Source organism: Corvus hawaiiensis, chromosome 2 (assembly GCF_020740725.1).
Source record: "Corvus hawaiiensis isolate bCorHaw1 chromosome 2, bCorHaw1.pri.cur, whole genome shotgun sequence".
NCBI lineage: Eukaryota > Metazoa > Chordata > Aves > Passeriformes > Corvidae > Corvus > Corvus hawaiiensis.
The window spans coordinates 73,489,183-73,503,268 of NC_063214.1; positions in this window are offsets into that span (position 1 = coordinate 73,489,183).

Here is a 14,086-nt window from a genome sequence, read left to right on the forward strand (position 1 = left end):
CTTGTGCCAATGACTCTCCAAATTGTGAAGCCTTTGTGTTGCATTTTCTGGGCTGCTGGAGAGCATCTGGGAAGCAGTGCTGGTGGGATATGAGGCTCCTAGGAGTCTGCTCGCTTGACCTCAGTCCCAGGATTCCTGTAGTTTCTTGTAAATGTGCCACAGCATGCTGGAAATTATAGACCTGAGTAATTTAACATTGCACCACAAGATAAATGTTCATGATGCTGAGCAGCTAATTCAAACAAGCGTAAAGTTGTGGATGCAATGATTAACAAGGAAAGTATCTTAGACCGACATAGCAGAGTTGCACAGATGCATTTCAATTTGATATAGGTAAGTCACTGCAAACAAAGCAAGGAAACTAATGCATGGTGACATTCCAGCATAGACAAGGCCTTTGGTGGTGATGCAATGCTTGGGTAGGAAAGGACAGGTTTGAATAAGGTGTGCTTGATAAAAATTGAGTGCCTGCATGTTACAACACTTTTTAGTAAACTTCAGGAAGAATTACTTATTGTCAAATAAGAAAAGAACCATTTACCAACATAATGGACATACCATTAATTAACATAGGCTGGAGTGAGTGGGCATCTGCTGTGAGGAGATTCTTTTAGTCCTGGCAATACTGATGTGCCTCTTAGGTAGAATGGTGCTCAGAGAAATTTTTTCAAGAGAAGTGTAAAATTTTCGAGTTTTTGAGCTTTAAAGAGAACCACTGGAGCCTGAAATTGAGTGAGTTTATTGTGCAGCCAGCAAACTACATGGGAATGCAATGAATCCCTGTTATTTATCTTTCTTAGATTTATTTTTATATTGACTTTTATTGAAAAAATGTGAATAGACAATACAGAGAGTAGAAAGGGTAAATGCATGAAAGAAATCAAAAGCAAGGAAATGCGTCTTACATTTGACATGTGAAACTCTTTTAAATGAATCTGGGATAAAGCAGGAACCCTTTCAAAGACATGACTTTCACTGCTTCAAAAAAGTGTATGTAACTGGAAAGTGACCTGTTAGAGAACAAGGTCTGTTGGGATGAATATATTTTCTCTCAACCGAAAATAACTTGTAAAGGAGTTTATTTTTCTGAATAAGCTGCTAAAAGGAACGTGTTTTCTCTTAAGGAGGTTAAACATATTTGTTTAGCGGATTTCTGCTGCAGTTGTATGCCTAGTCAGTGAAGGAATACTTAAAAAATTATTTGTGATCTAGTAGTGCCTCAGGTTTTGTTGAAATTTATGGGTTGATGTTACCAACTCTTCAGGGGTATGGAAAATACTTAATTCTGTAGTACTGAAAGAGAGACCTCAGAGAGCAAGGAGAAAGGAACTGGAGGGGTAACAATCTGCTGCAGCTGAGGGGAGCTGAGAAATACCATGTAAATGCAGGAGGTAACAAATGTTTAACAGGTCCAGGCTATTGAACACCACAGTCCACGTAGCATGAAGGATACTTTTGCAAGAGGGCTGGAGCCAGGATGAAACAGATAAAAAATTCCTGGAATGCCTGGCATGCCTCTGCTGAGGCACTGGGACATAAGGATCAACTAGTCAGGGAATTTTCCAGCAATCTGGCCACTGCTGGTAAATCTAAAGAGAAAGGATGGGTTAAAAGTCGAGACTCCAGCCATGAATGATCTCCTAGGATTAGGGCTTCACTTGTGAAACACTTCAGCCACTTCACTACCTGCTTCCGAAATCTCAGAAATATGAGAGGATTAATAGTGAAAATATGAAAATAGCGTCTGTCACAAAATGTGAGAAGTTCTTTGATGAGAGCTTGAAAAGAACCAGTATAGGAAAAGAAAAACTGGTCAGAGTACTAAACTGAGACAATTAAGTATTTTCTGCTTGAGACATATGTTGTTTGATTCATAAAGATGAATAAAGTTACCATAGTTTTGGCTTAAAGTACATAAGTTCCTGTATCTTGGATCTGTGCATGTTTCCCAGCAGTGTGCAGAGAGAAGAAGGAGCAGGTGAAGGTATAAAATATCTGTCTTCTTGGCTGATTAGCCCAGTGATAAATAATGCAGTTGCATTGCTTCCAGTAATTTAGATATATATATATATATATATTTGGATGTGGGGCTTTATGCCTTGAAAACCTAACCTAAAGGTCATTTTTTGTACCAACACAAATAGCTATAAAGCACTGGTAGCCAAACTATCCACCCTCAATGGCCACTTCTGCAACAGTGAAATCTGTTCAAGTTGGCCTTGAAGAGCTTCCTCTTCAAGAACAAGATTGGCTGGATCTTCAGCTTTTATAAAAGGGTTTCCCATCTGGTTTTGCATGATTTAGGGGAATACAGAGTGAAATTTGCCTAAAACTGGGTAAAGAAGCATTGGATTCTAGGTGCCTAAATTCAGACCTGTGGTCATTAAAGGGTGAAAACAGGTTCCCGCTGCTTAGGATTTTACTGTTGATGAGCCCTGCAGAGTGGTGGCCTCGCTGGCTCCTGTTGTGAGACACTGTCTTGGGGTTTCACTGGCTGCCATTCTGAGGCCATTCAGTGGAAATATGTGGCTCTCAGATACCCCTGTCTATGCTGCCTGAGGACTGTAGGCTGCTTTTGCCACCTGCTCTTTGGGAGTTCACATGTGGCTTTCATTTTAAAATGTAAGTAAATTTCATGTCTCTCTTTAAAACAGTGTTTTGGGGTTTGGCTGTGAAAATACTTTGGTATTTCCAGAAAGGAAATAAAATGAATGCTAGGGGCCAGAAGTTTAATCTCTGGCCATTGGGTAAGTGAACTGGGACAGAGAAAGAGAGTAACTTTGTTGATTTAATAATGTTTGAGATTGACAGTCTTGTGGAAACTTGGTACAATTAGTCTTCTTCACAAGAAATAGTAAAAGATGACAAATCACTTTCAAAGATAGAGTTTTTATTTTGAGTTTAACCACTGTAAGTTTATCCTTTTAAAGAAGAATATACCTACTCTCAAGTTCTGTGACCCACAAAGGAATTCAGTGTGACTAGCTCAGATGTAGACATCTTGCTCTGAGGCATCCAAAGTTCAGTAAGAAAAACCTCATTCTTCGTGATCGCTCTTAGATTTTTTGATCTCGCGCTTCTGGTGTTTTCCATTTTTATTGACATGTCAGCAAGGAGCCAAGCAAGTAAATAGATGATGCTGGGTTATACCTGAAGACAGTGCAGCTTTTATACTTAGGACATTATGCTGTGCCATTTTTTCTTTTTGAGGGTCATGAAAGAGGTTGATTTCTCTTTAGACCCTTCAGATATTTTATCTAAACAAACTGTATTATACTAGAATGACATCTGAGGGCAGGAAGAAGCTCCACAAGTATTGTGCTGTGCAGGCACTCTCTACCCCACCCATATGTCTAAGCCTAAGGATGTCTGCATGGACTTTTCACCAGACAGGAGACTGTCTGGGTGAGGGCTGGTTGCAATGAGCCACAGATGTACCAGGTGCGGTGCTGACCATCAAGAGGTATGGATAAGCAGACTTTTTAATCTTATTTGCTTATTTTATTTGCTAGTACATACAGAGCCATTGTGAAATAGGCAATAGAACAGTGAAGAGGGGTGAATTTTAGCTACCTTTTATGTATATAAGGTCTCTCTCTAACCCATCCGCATAGATTTAACTGACTTAGGAGACAGTGCTTCTGCAGGGAATATATTCAAGGGCCATTATTCTGAAAATTTTGGTTGCTATTTTATCTCTAGCATTGCTCCAAGTGTTTGATGCAACAGGCCTTGATTTAAACCGTAATTATGAAAGCCTTTCAGAACACCTTGTGGTGGGTGCCTACTGCCAGCAGGGGATCTGTCCCCCCAGGATGTAGTGAAGAATGAAGCAAAACACTGCAAAACTTCAGAAAAGTTTGATAAAGTTGCAGAGATTACAGAAATCATGGTCTTCCCTTCCCTTCCCTTCCCTTCCCTTCCCTTCCCTTCCCTTCCCTTCCCTTCCCTTCCCTTCCCTTCCCTTCCCTTCCCTTCCCTTCCCTTCCCTTCCCTTCCCTTCCCTTCCCTTCCCTTCCCTTCCCTTCCCTTCCCTTCCCTTCCCTTCCCTTCCCTTCCCTTCCCTTCCCTTCCCTTCCCTTCCCTTCCCTTTTCTGTTAAGCAAGTGGAGGCTGGAATTAACAGTGTAAAATCTTAATGAGTAGATTGTGCTGAGCAGTGCGGTTCACCTCCGTTATTCTCCCACTCTCAAATGTTTACCAGCCAATCAGAGCATTCCTTAAAACCAGAGATTTATAGTGAAAAGTCAGCCCTAATTGAATTTCTTCATTAAGAACACCATCAAACAGATACAGAACACCTTACACCACCTTGTTTAAATTAGATTCATTTTTCTGATTAATTATTAAAAGGAAAGTTTAAAAAATCATAAAATCTTAAGTGCTATTAAAAATTGATTAGGAATGCATTTTTTCATTGACCCAGTTTGTATTTTTTTAAATTTTTTTTTTGTCAAAGCTAATACATTTGAGTAGCTGCCTCAGACAGTAGTTTGTAATCATTTGGTCATCAGTCAATTAATCACAGCTTCATAAATATTGATCTCAGATTACGTTTATTCTTCATTCTTGAAAGATAGTTTTTTATTAATTTAGGCTCACTCACATACATTGTGGTTTACGCTGAAATTATTTTTAAAAGTTCTATTAAAATTTAATTTGAGCAGCCAGTCAACAGTGCACTGCACATTGTGCCACCTTTTGGCAGGTTTTTCACCTCCTCCTGAAAGGTCCTGAGTGCCCACGGGTCATCCTGTAGGGCTTACTGACTGGCATCTGTCACCCATAAACCTCTTCATGTGGAAGATACACACCATTCATCCCAGCAGGAGTAATTTGTGACTAAGTGTGGATTTTTCTGAGAGGAACAAAGAGGGCTCTGATGTTTCTCTTCCCACCCTCAGTGACCATGTCCTGATTCCTGGTAGTTCATCACAGATGGTGGTGTCTTCCTGATTGTCATACAGCACTTGGCTGCCCCTTGGCCTCTGCCAGACATCTCACAAGCCATGTGAGGGGTGTGTTTGTGGGTACATAGGTTGAATGTCCTTAGCCCTCCTGCAGTCCCTGTCACGGAGGTCATACATTATTGAATGAGAGCTTTGGTGGATCAATGCTGCGTTTATTCCTCCTGGGTCCCTCGTGGAGACGCTCAGGCGGCGCTCTGCCAGCACCCACGTGTGCACACCATCTCACCTTCGCAGGCGGTCGTGAACAGCCGCTCACACACACAGTCCATGCACGAGCTGGAGACAGAGAGGCGAGAGGGGCTCTCTGCATGCAGCTCCGAGGTGTTTAATGGCAACACACCCGAAGGGGGAAAAGGCAAGAAGAAGCCAGAACTGAAAGCCTGCACCGGTTTTATCGCGAAAACTCCCTAAGGTGGGCAGAGCATCCAAAACCAATAGTCTGAGGGCTAGGGGGCACAGGCAAGGTTGAGTGACATAACAGGGGCCATTGGGAAAAGGGATGGGAGGGGGGAAAGGGCAAGTGACCAGCAGAATGTAGACAAAGGGAGAACTTTCCAGGACAGTGTTGTAGGGAGAGATCACTTTTAGGGTAACTTGGGGGGTGTAAAGTGGACTTAGCCACAGCAACAATACATGACCTGGTGACTCATACTAGGATGGTGAGGGTACCTGGGAGTGCTCTTGCAGGGCCTGCTACTGCCTCTCTTCTGCCTAGGAAAAAATCCAGGACTTTTGCAGAAGTTGTGCTTGAAAACAGAAATTCTAGGAATTTTTGAAGTGAGTTGCTGCAAGGAAGAGGAAGGGTTCTTTGATCCCAAGCATTTGGAGGGAGCACAGTCCTTCCTCTAGCATGTTCATCACACCTGAAGCAATACTGAAGCAATGCAAGCAATCTTTATTAACGTTTCTGATCCAGTTGCAGCTAATAATCTTCATCTTGACAATTAAATATATTTTTTTTGTGTGTGTGTTTGTGGTTATGCTTGATCTTGTAGTTTAAGAAACAGAGATATGGACATATTAGGGGTAAGAACACATATCTGAAGAGTGACCTGAAGCATTCCCCACACAGGATGCATCATTTTCTACCCCATACTTTGTATTTTACTATGAATGCTATACTTCACGCTGAGAACGACAAATTTCTTGGTTGGCTTCTGCAGTACATTTGGTTCTTTGTCCTATGCTCTGGTAAAAAAAGCATGTCAAAGTCAATGTTCCCTAAAATCTCACTTGACTGAGGACTTTGGAGTAATGGGATCATGTAGCAACTATTATCTTTTACAACTCTGAAAAATCCAATGATTCATCTTTAATGTCTGACATCAAAACTTGTTGCCCATTGTTGTCACTCCAAAACTCTTATTTATTCTGGCACAGCTCTTCTGAGAGGCTCTGAAATACAGCTTCAAATCATGAGCAGCAGAGTGTCCTGGTGTGCTCTTCAGCATCAGTACGGAGTCATGTGGACCCCTGTGAGCATTCCTTATTTTTGCTGACAGAGAATGGATCATTTTTGTGACTATCCATTTATCTAAAGTTGCAAAAAGCTGATGTAATTTCCAGAGTCCTATTCCCCAATCAAATATACTACTCGTTTACCATAAAAAATGAAATCACACTGCAGCAAGTTATCAGACCCCTTCCTTTAAATCTCAGTCACATGCAGTGCTTTTCTGCACTTTCAGAAAAGTCAGCCTGTAAGTATCATGTCAGAAACACGTGCAGAGGGCATTCAGATAACTCATTTGTTTTACGAATAGCTGTGAAGATTTAAGATGTTTCCACCTCTGAGCTGTTTGCTCCTTCCGTTCTTATCTGTTTGCTGCAGTTAGACTTGTTTTTTGCCTTCATTATCAATGGGCTATCAACTTGCTGGACATAATTTGTTTGTTTTGCATTATGGAAAATCTAGAAGGGCATTGTCTGCTATGGCACAGTCATTTCCAGCAGAGAAATGCTAGCAAGTGTATGTAATGGGGGACATTTTGAATTGCTCCAGCTGTAACCTTAAGAAATGTCTGTCTCTTCTCTGTATTGTATTATCAGAAGTGGATTCTCAGGCCAGTTGCAGCTAACATCTTCAAACAGGAGGGATGCCAAGGAGATCCAATAAATATATCACCCTCTGACCAGTTCTTTGCAATTGTGTGATGGCTGGAACCAGGTTATCCAGGTTATACAGTTTATTCAGTGGTTTGACAGATGCTACTGTGAATTTGAGCAGTGTTTTAAGTTGTACCGAGTTCGGTAATCCTGGACAATCTTTCTTGGCAGAAAAGAAGAAAAAGAAAAGCTGCAAAGCAATAGAGAGAGATGATTGTAACAGTGCCCCAGCTCTTCCTGGCTTTTTGCTGCAGACACCTGCAAAATGGCCCAACTGGTGTTTTCCCACTGAAGTATTGTATCACTAATTCACTGCTCAACAACTTCAGCACTTCTGAGAATGAATCTGGTAGTTGAATATAAGCTACCAGCTTATGAAATGGCATCTTTTTTTTTAAATTCAATCTTTCCCTAAACATGCAGCATTCTTTTAGTCCAGAATATGCAAAGCTGTGCATTTTAATGAAATTATTTGAACTTCAGAATAATGTAAGAGAAAAACAATGTATTTCCTGTGAGTATATGCAGTAGATATGTGTTTCATTCAATTTTGCATTAATTGGATTGAATTTATTAAATTCAACTGATCTTTGAAAGCCTTTCTTGTTAAAAATGTAAAAAAGTGTAGTTTTGCATTTTATTAATATATGTATGGTTATCCTTGGCTCAAAGTCAGAGACCTCTGGAGTGAAGTGGCAACAGGGCCATTGTTCATGTCTCCTTGCAGAACTAGGCATTTGCCAGAAAGATATAATAGATGCTATTAATCCAAATCAGTCCCAGATCTTTCCTTCTTGACTTACCTCTGAAATCCGTAATCCCAGTTTCTCCATCTCTTCATTGCAAGAATGTTTAACAAAGATGTTCAATATTCAAGTAATTTTTCTTCTTGTCTGTCATGGTAATGTCACCGGATTAAATCAGAAATCTCCCACCCTGTTTTTAGTATTTGATGATAGCTTGTCAGACATGACTTCAGAGACTTCAGAGTGCTCCTGGGACACCACAGTTCAGGTAAGTGTAGACTTAGCCTGTGAGGCTAGTTTCAGGAAAAACATAATTAAGAAGTAGACTGCTGTACAGATCTGAAAAAAGAAGAGAGGGAAGGATGTAACATATATCCAGGAACTGCTGGAGTTTTATAAGCTTTGTGCTGTTGTTTTTCAAATCTATCTGAGGGGGGGGTTATGTTAGGAGGGAAATGGAGAAATGGAAGAGTAAAGAGAGAAGTAATTGGAATGAACAACCAATAGGCGGAGAGAGGGGCCAATGAGAAAACTGCAGATACTGTGATGATGTTATCAATATCCATCAATTCTGGCTTGAACGATGGCTGCAGCTGTTCTTGCCAGCTTTGCTCCTTACAGCTCGTCCCTGCACAGCTCCCCTCACCCCTCTGTGCTCCTGGGGGTGAAGGAGGAGGTGTCCCAGTAGCCATGAGAGGGGGGATCTCTCGGTGTGTGTGCTCTTTTCAAGGAACCCATAAAGAGCCCTTTGTAGGGAGTGCAGGGTGCACAACTTCCATCTTGGCTGTCTGAAAAATGAGTAAGAAATTTTTTTAGATTCCTCTTCACCCAACAAAAAGATGGAGGTATCTACATATTAGCAGATGTCACCAACCATGTCTGGGAGTCACTGCCAAGAAACAGAGCTTTCTAGGATATGATACATCACATCTTCAGATAAACATCCTAAATAAATTTGATGAATTGTATTCTACAAGTGCCTAGTTTTAATCCAGGGCCTATAAAGGGATGCTAGAGTTGGCCAGACTTCATAGATTTGTCTTAGGGCTGACAAGGTGAATCCCACACTTCGGTATTAGAAAGCTGGGTGAAGAAACATCTGTGTTTCAATTTGACTGACAAAAAAAGGGAATTCTGACCAGTAACTAAAGATCTTGATTTCAGTGACATTTCTGTACTCATATCTTAAGGGCAGTGGGTTTTAGATCCAGCTGTTTATTATCTGGGGAGACACTAAGGCAGACTTTCTTACTATTCCTTTTTCCTGAGAGCAATCAGTCTTGCTTACTGACAAATCTATAAATGAACCATTTCACCAGGTGTACTGCACCAATAGATTTCTTTGTGAATCTTACTTGCTACAAAACATCCTTTAAAAAGGACTGTACTCTGGCAATAAAATTTCTCTTCTGGAACTTTTTTATACATAGTTTATTTTTTTTTTTCATCTTATCAAGTATTTTCTAGCATTCAGAGAAAGATCTTTGGTAACTTTAAAGAGTATAATAAAGTTAGTTGATGAATACATGAATTTGTTGAAAGTGCTTGTAGGAAAGCTGGACTGCTGTATCATCTCTGCTGAAATACATGGATAATTAATTTGCTAAGTGCAATGAGGAAAAATCAAGGACTGTTTATGTCTGGCCTTGGTTTTGATTTACGTGTTAATGTTCATTTTAGGAAGTCAAGTGAGAACTTTGATCTTACAGTGTTCTGAAAAAAAAAATTCTAACTTTCACTGGAATTGAAGACTGAGGAGGCAGCCTCCAGTGTCTGTACCCGAAGACCTCTGTGCTCAGAGCTGCTACTGACTTCAGTGGGAATTTTGCCTAAGTACAAAGAAATGAGCAGGAACTAAGAGTGGGAGCAGAGGCAATGTTGCAGTTTCACCAGAAAATTAAGCTTAGAGGGGCTATAAAAATGTTGTAGGTTTATTTTTGTTTGGTTGGTTTTGTGGTTTGGGGGTTTTTTAAAAAATGTAATAGGCTACAGGTATTTTAGATTCAAATTGTACACCTTTAAGCTGAAAGGAGAACTGTACTTAATAACTGATAACTCAATAGCACATCTTAATGTGTTTTAAAAGACTTCAATTTACCTATTAAGGCCAAATAGACTGTGTGTTAATTTGACAAAATATCCATGTTCCCTGAACTTAGGGCTATAAAAATTGTTCATCTGCTCAGTCACAGGCCATTTAATTTTGGATGCATCATTGCCAGTTGGTTACAGTAATTAGCATTCTCTGTATTGTAGCAGCTTCCCTGAAGCTATGCTAAGTAGGGTTACACTTCTGTATGGAAACATAAGCAGCCTTGTGCAAATGAGCCTGGCCACCCATCTTAGAGACAGAAGCCCTAGCTACAGCTTCTTGGCTCAGGGTGCCCTATATGCCCACCTGCAGATCTTATTTACTGGTTATTAATGACATGAAGTGTAGGCAGCTGTGAAAGGCACAGCATGGCAGCTTAAAGCCTCTGCTCCAAACTATTCTCTCAGCCTTGTCATTTCTTTGAGTGACGTTTAATTTCCCTTTTTTTTTTTTTTTTAATCTTCCCCTTTATACTCTCTTTTAATGAAGTAATTGGGCAGAAATTAGTTCTCTGTGTATAAGTTGTATATATATATAAACCTGTGAACTGAGTCATAGCATTTGCTAACAATTACTTGCCGCTTAAAACATGGGTTCTCAGATAAAATATTTTGATAAATCCTCTGTTACTATGAACATATGCTGCAGAAATTTTGGTTAAGTATGTTTTTCCGTATCTCCTAATGCCTAATGTAGTGTTTTTATTGTATTTTTAATGGAGAGACTAACTGCCAGCACCAGATTATGAGTAGTGCTGGATTTGTTCTTTTGTAAAGGCTAGAATAAACAGTACAATAGCTAAAACCATAAATAAATTAAAAAGAAGTCAAGATTTTTGCCACTTGTTCTGTAGCCTATGTGCATTTTCTTGTTCTGTGTGCATGTCTATGCTTTCTTTTGGTTTCCTGGGAAACAAGTAAGGGGTGGTATGCACTGCAAGACATACTCTAAGAATAATTCTTCCCATTTAATCCACTCTGATTTTTACTTCTTAATATACTGGAAGGTAACTAATATTTAATACCATGAAATGTATCTGTGCATGTTTAATGATTCAATTAATCAGAGAGAAACCTTCTTTATAATTAAATATGGATAGGCTATAGTCTTTGCTTCTCATTGACTGATGCTACTGAGAATAAGGGATAAGAATAATTTTATACCATTATTCTGTGTGCCTTTTATTAGAACTCTGAGCTGTTTGGGTGTAAAATCAATGATAGAAGTACATTTTTTTTTAGAGTTATGCACTCTGTACTTTCTGTATTCCATAAAAATCTAACCATATGAATTTAGATATCAATACTACGAAGACTGAGACGTGTTTAAGCACAAGAGAACTTGAACTGATGCTAATGCAATAACTCACATTAAGTTTAAAGACTATGCTTGAGCCCCTGTAGGACTGTCTCTTTCAATTTCTGGAAGAGGCCCAATGTGAGCTTGGAAAAGATTGTATATACTTGCTCTGTAATTCTTGATTTGATGGTGACTGGCAGCCATAGCTCATTTCCTTATAAGTAGCCATTTTATTAATCTGGTCATGGACCCCTTTTGGCTTGATTACTTAAACAAAGGTTAAAAACCACAATATAACTTATTCTTCTACATCCATACAAAATTCTATAAGTATAGGCTAAAAAAAGCCAACTGTTGTCAATGCAGTATGCAGATGGAGGGCATCTATTGGGAAGTTAATAAAAGAATGATGTACATACAGGCAGATTTAAATATGGAAATGGAGATTTCCTGCTTCTTGATTTTGTATAAATTGTTGAATATATTTGTTTAATGATTTATACAGAGCCTCAAGCCATAGCAACTAGGTGCTGTTTACAAAAGTTAAAGCATAAGTTACATGCACAGCCTACAATGGGCTTCATTAAATGACCACTTATGCTGCCAAGGGTGCCATATGTTAATAGCCATGTTGTGAGACCACTTTTCAAGTTTGTCATTGCTCATATTTCACATAGTCATTTTTACAACATATGTACCTACCATTTTAATAAGAAGATATTTTTCATTATCATTTTAACAGGGAAATAGTTAGCAAAAAAATCAAATGCCAAAATTTTCCCATATAAGTAGGCTAAGTTTACAATGGGTAGTAGGGTGCCTAGTCTGAAGAATAAAGAGGTGGTTGTACTATTTCTATAGCACTTCCGTCAAGAAAGACCCATTAATTTGTTTTGAGGGTGAACTTAAGCAAGAAAAATTAGTGTTTTGCTCAATTCGGGTCTCAGTCTGGTTTATATCATTTAAAGTGTTTCTGTTGAGACTTTAGAAACTGTGGACAAAACCCTGGAATCCATGAAATATCACTGAGAAAAGTTTTATTTCTTAGGGGCAGTAGCATGCTGTATTCAGGTGTTCATTAGGAAGGTAATATTCATTGAAAAGAAAACTAATAACCTTGTCTGGAAAAATAATCCAGTCAGTAAATAAGTAGGAACTCATGCCAGCTATCACGTTTGGAACACTTTTGTGCCTCAGTGTATCTACTTTAGAGATCAGTTGTCAAGGATTAAAGCACCCCTTCATTGCTGATGTTCCAATTTCTTTGACTGGAGTGAACAACTGAAATAGTGGTGTGCCATTAGAGAGTGAAATGCTGTTGATTGTGAGCAAACATGCCCCAGGTGAGGAAGCCAACAACTACATCTGTCCTGAAGGAAGTTCTTCTGTCAGTTATTATATATACAAACTGCAGGATGATCTAGTGAGGAATTTTGTCAACCTGCGTTTAGTGTAGGTGCAGAGTCAGCAGGTAGCAAAACCTCAAAATAAGGTGTGCAGGTCACCTGCAAATGAATAACAATGAAATGTTTGGACCACACCAAGCAGTCACATATTGGGAAAGAGTTTAAGTCAAGTTATTTTAGGGGAATTCACTATTTTAGAGTGTTCTATGCAACATTATTTACAGTATGTTTGAAATTTTTCCCTTTGTGAGGTCACCTTCAGTAGCTCTTCTGTGAATATGTATCATTGCGTGATTATGTCACCACTTCATTTATGACTATGTCACCACATCACACTACTGGGTGACAAATGTGTGAAATGTTCCCTTGAAAAGTTGAGGTTCTCCTTCTCTTAAAACTACCATTTCTAGCATGAGCAGGTTGGGAAATGGTGCTTAAAACCCTAACATTTTTATGCACAAAAAAATGTTATCACTTTAGGATGAATTTTTTGCATTTGACTTATGGACATTTGCAATTGTGGTAGAAGTCCACTTTTGGTGAAAATTTTTTTAAAGGCAAATATGACATGACTATTCCCTATTACATGGTTGTGCAAGTTAATACTGCCAGGTAACAAAGGACTGCTCGAGGAAACATCCTCAAGTTGTGCCTTAGATTGGATATTTCTTCAATGAAAGGGTTGTCAATCATTGGAACAGGCTGCCCAGGGAAGTGGTTGAGTCACCTGAAGGTATTTAAAAGATGTGTAGATGTGACACTTAGGGCCATGATTTAGTGGTGCTCTCAGCAGTGTGGGGTTAATGGTTGGACTTGAAGATCTTAAAGGTCTTTGTGAACCTAAATGTTTCAATGATTCTATGATTATAGTTTGGATCCAAGTACATCCTGCCTGGGCAGCAGTCTGGGATTCCTTATATTGAACTCAAGGTAATAATAGCAGCATAAAAATGTATAAGACTGCTGCATGCAGTGGCCTGGTGCTCCCAGTGTGTAGTTGAGATACAGCCAGAACATGTCCCTGGACTTTAATAATAGACATTGCTATTATGGGTAGTGATTTCTTCCTGTAAGTTCTGGCTTAAGCAGTGTAAGGGCAAACAACCTGAGCATGCTTTTTTCTGTGGCTCCAACTCCCTTATGCTACTTGCTGTCTTTGCACATTGCTTTGTAAGGAGTTCTAAAGCATGGAAATTGAAATTGAAAACCCTTACACTTTCTTGTGTACAACATGAATCCCAGTGACTCTCAATTCTGGCATTTTCCTGATAGCAGAACATTGCACATATTTTGAACTTGATATTTCAGCCTTTGAATTCGGTATTCGGAATTAATGATCTTTGTATGAAGAATTTTAATTCAGTGTTGGTTGTCACAGAGTTCCTCAAGTGTCTTTCTGGATTTGACTCTGTAGCCACGGTTTCCTAACCTTGACTCCATCATAGAAGCACTGTTCCATATACCAAAA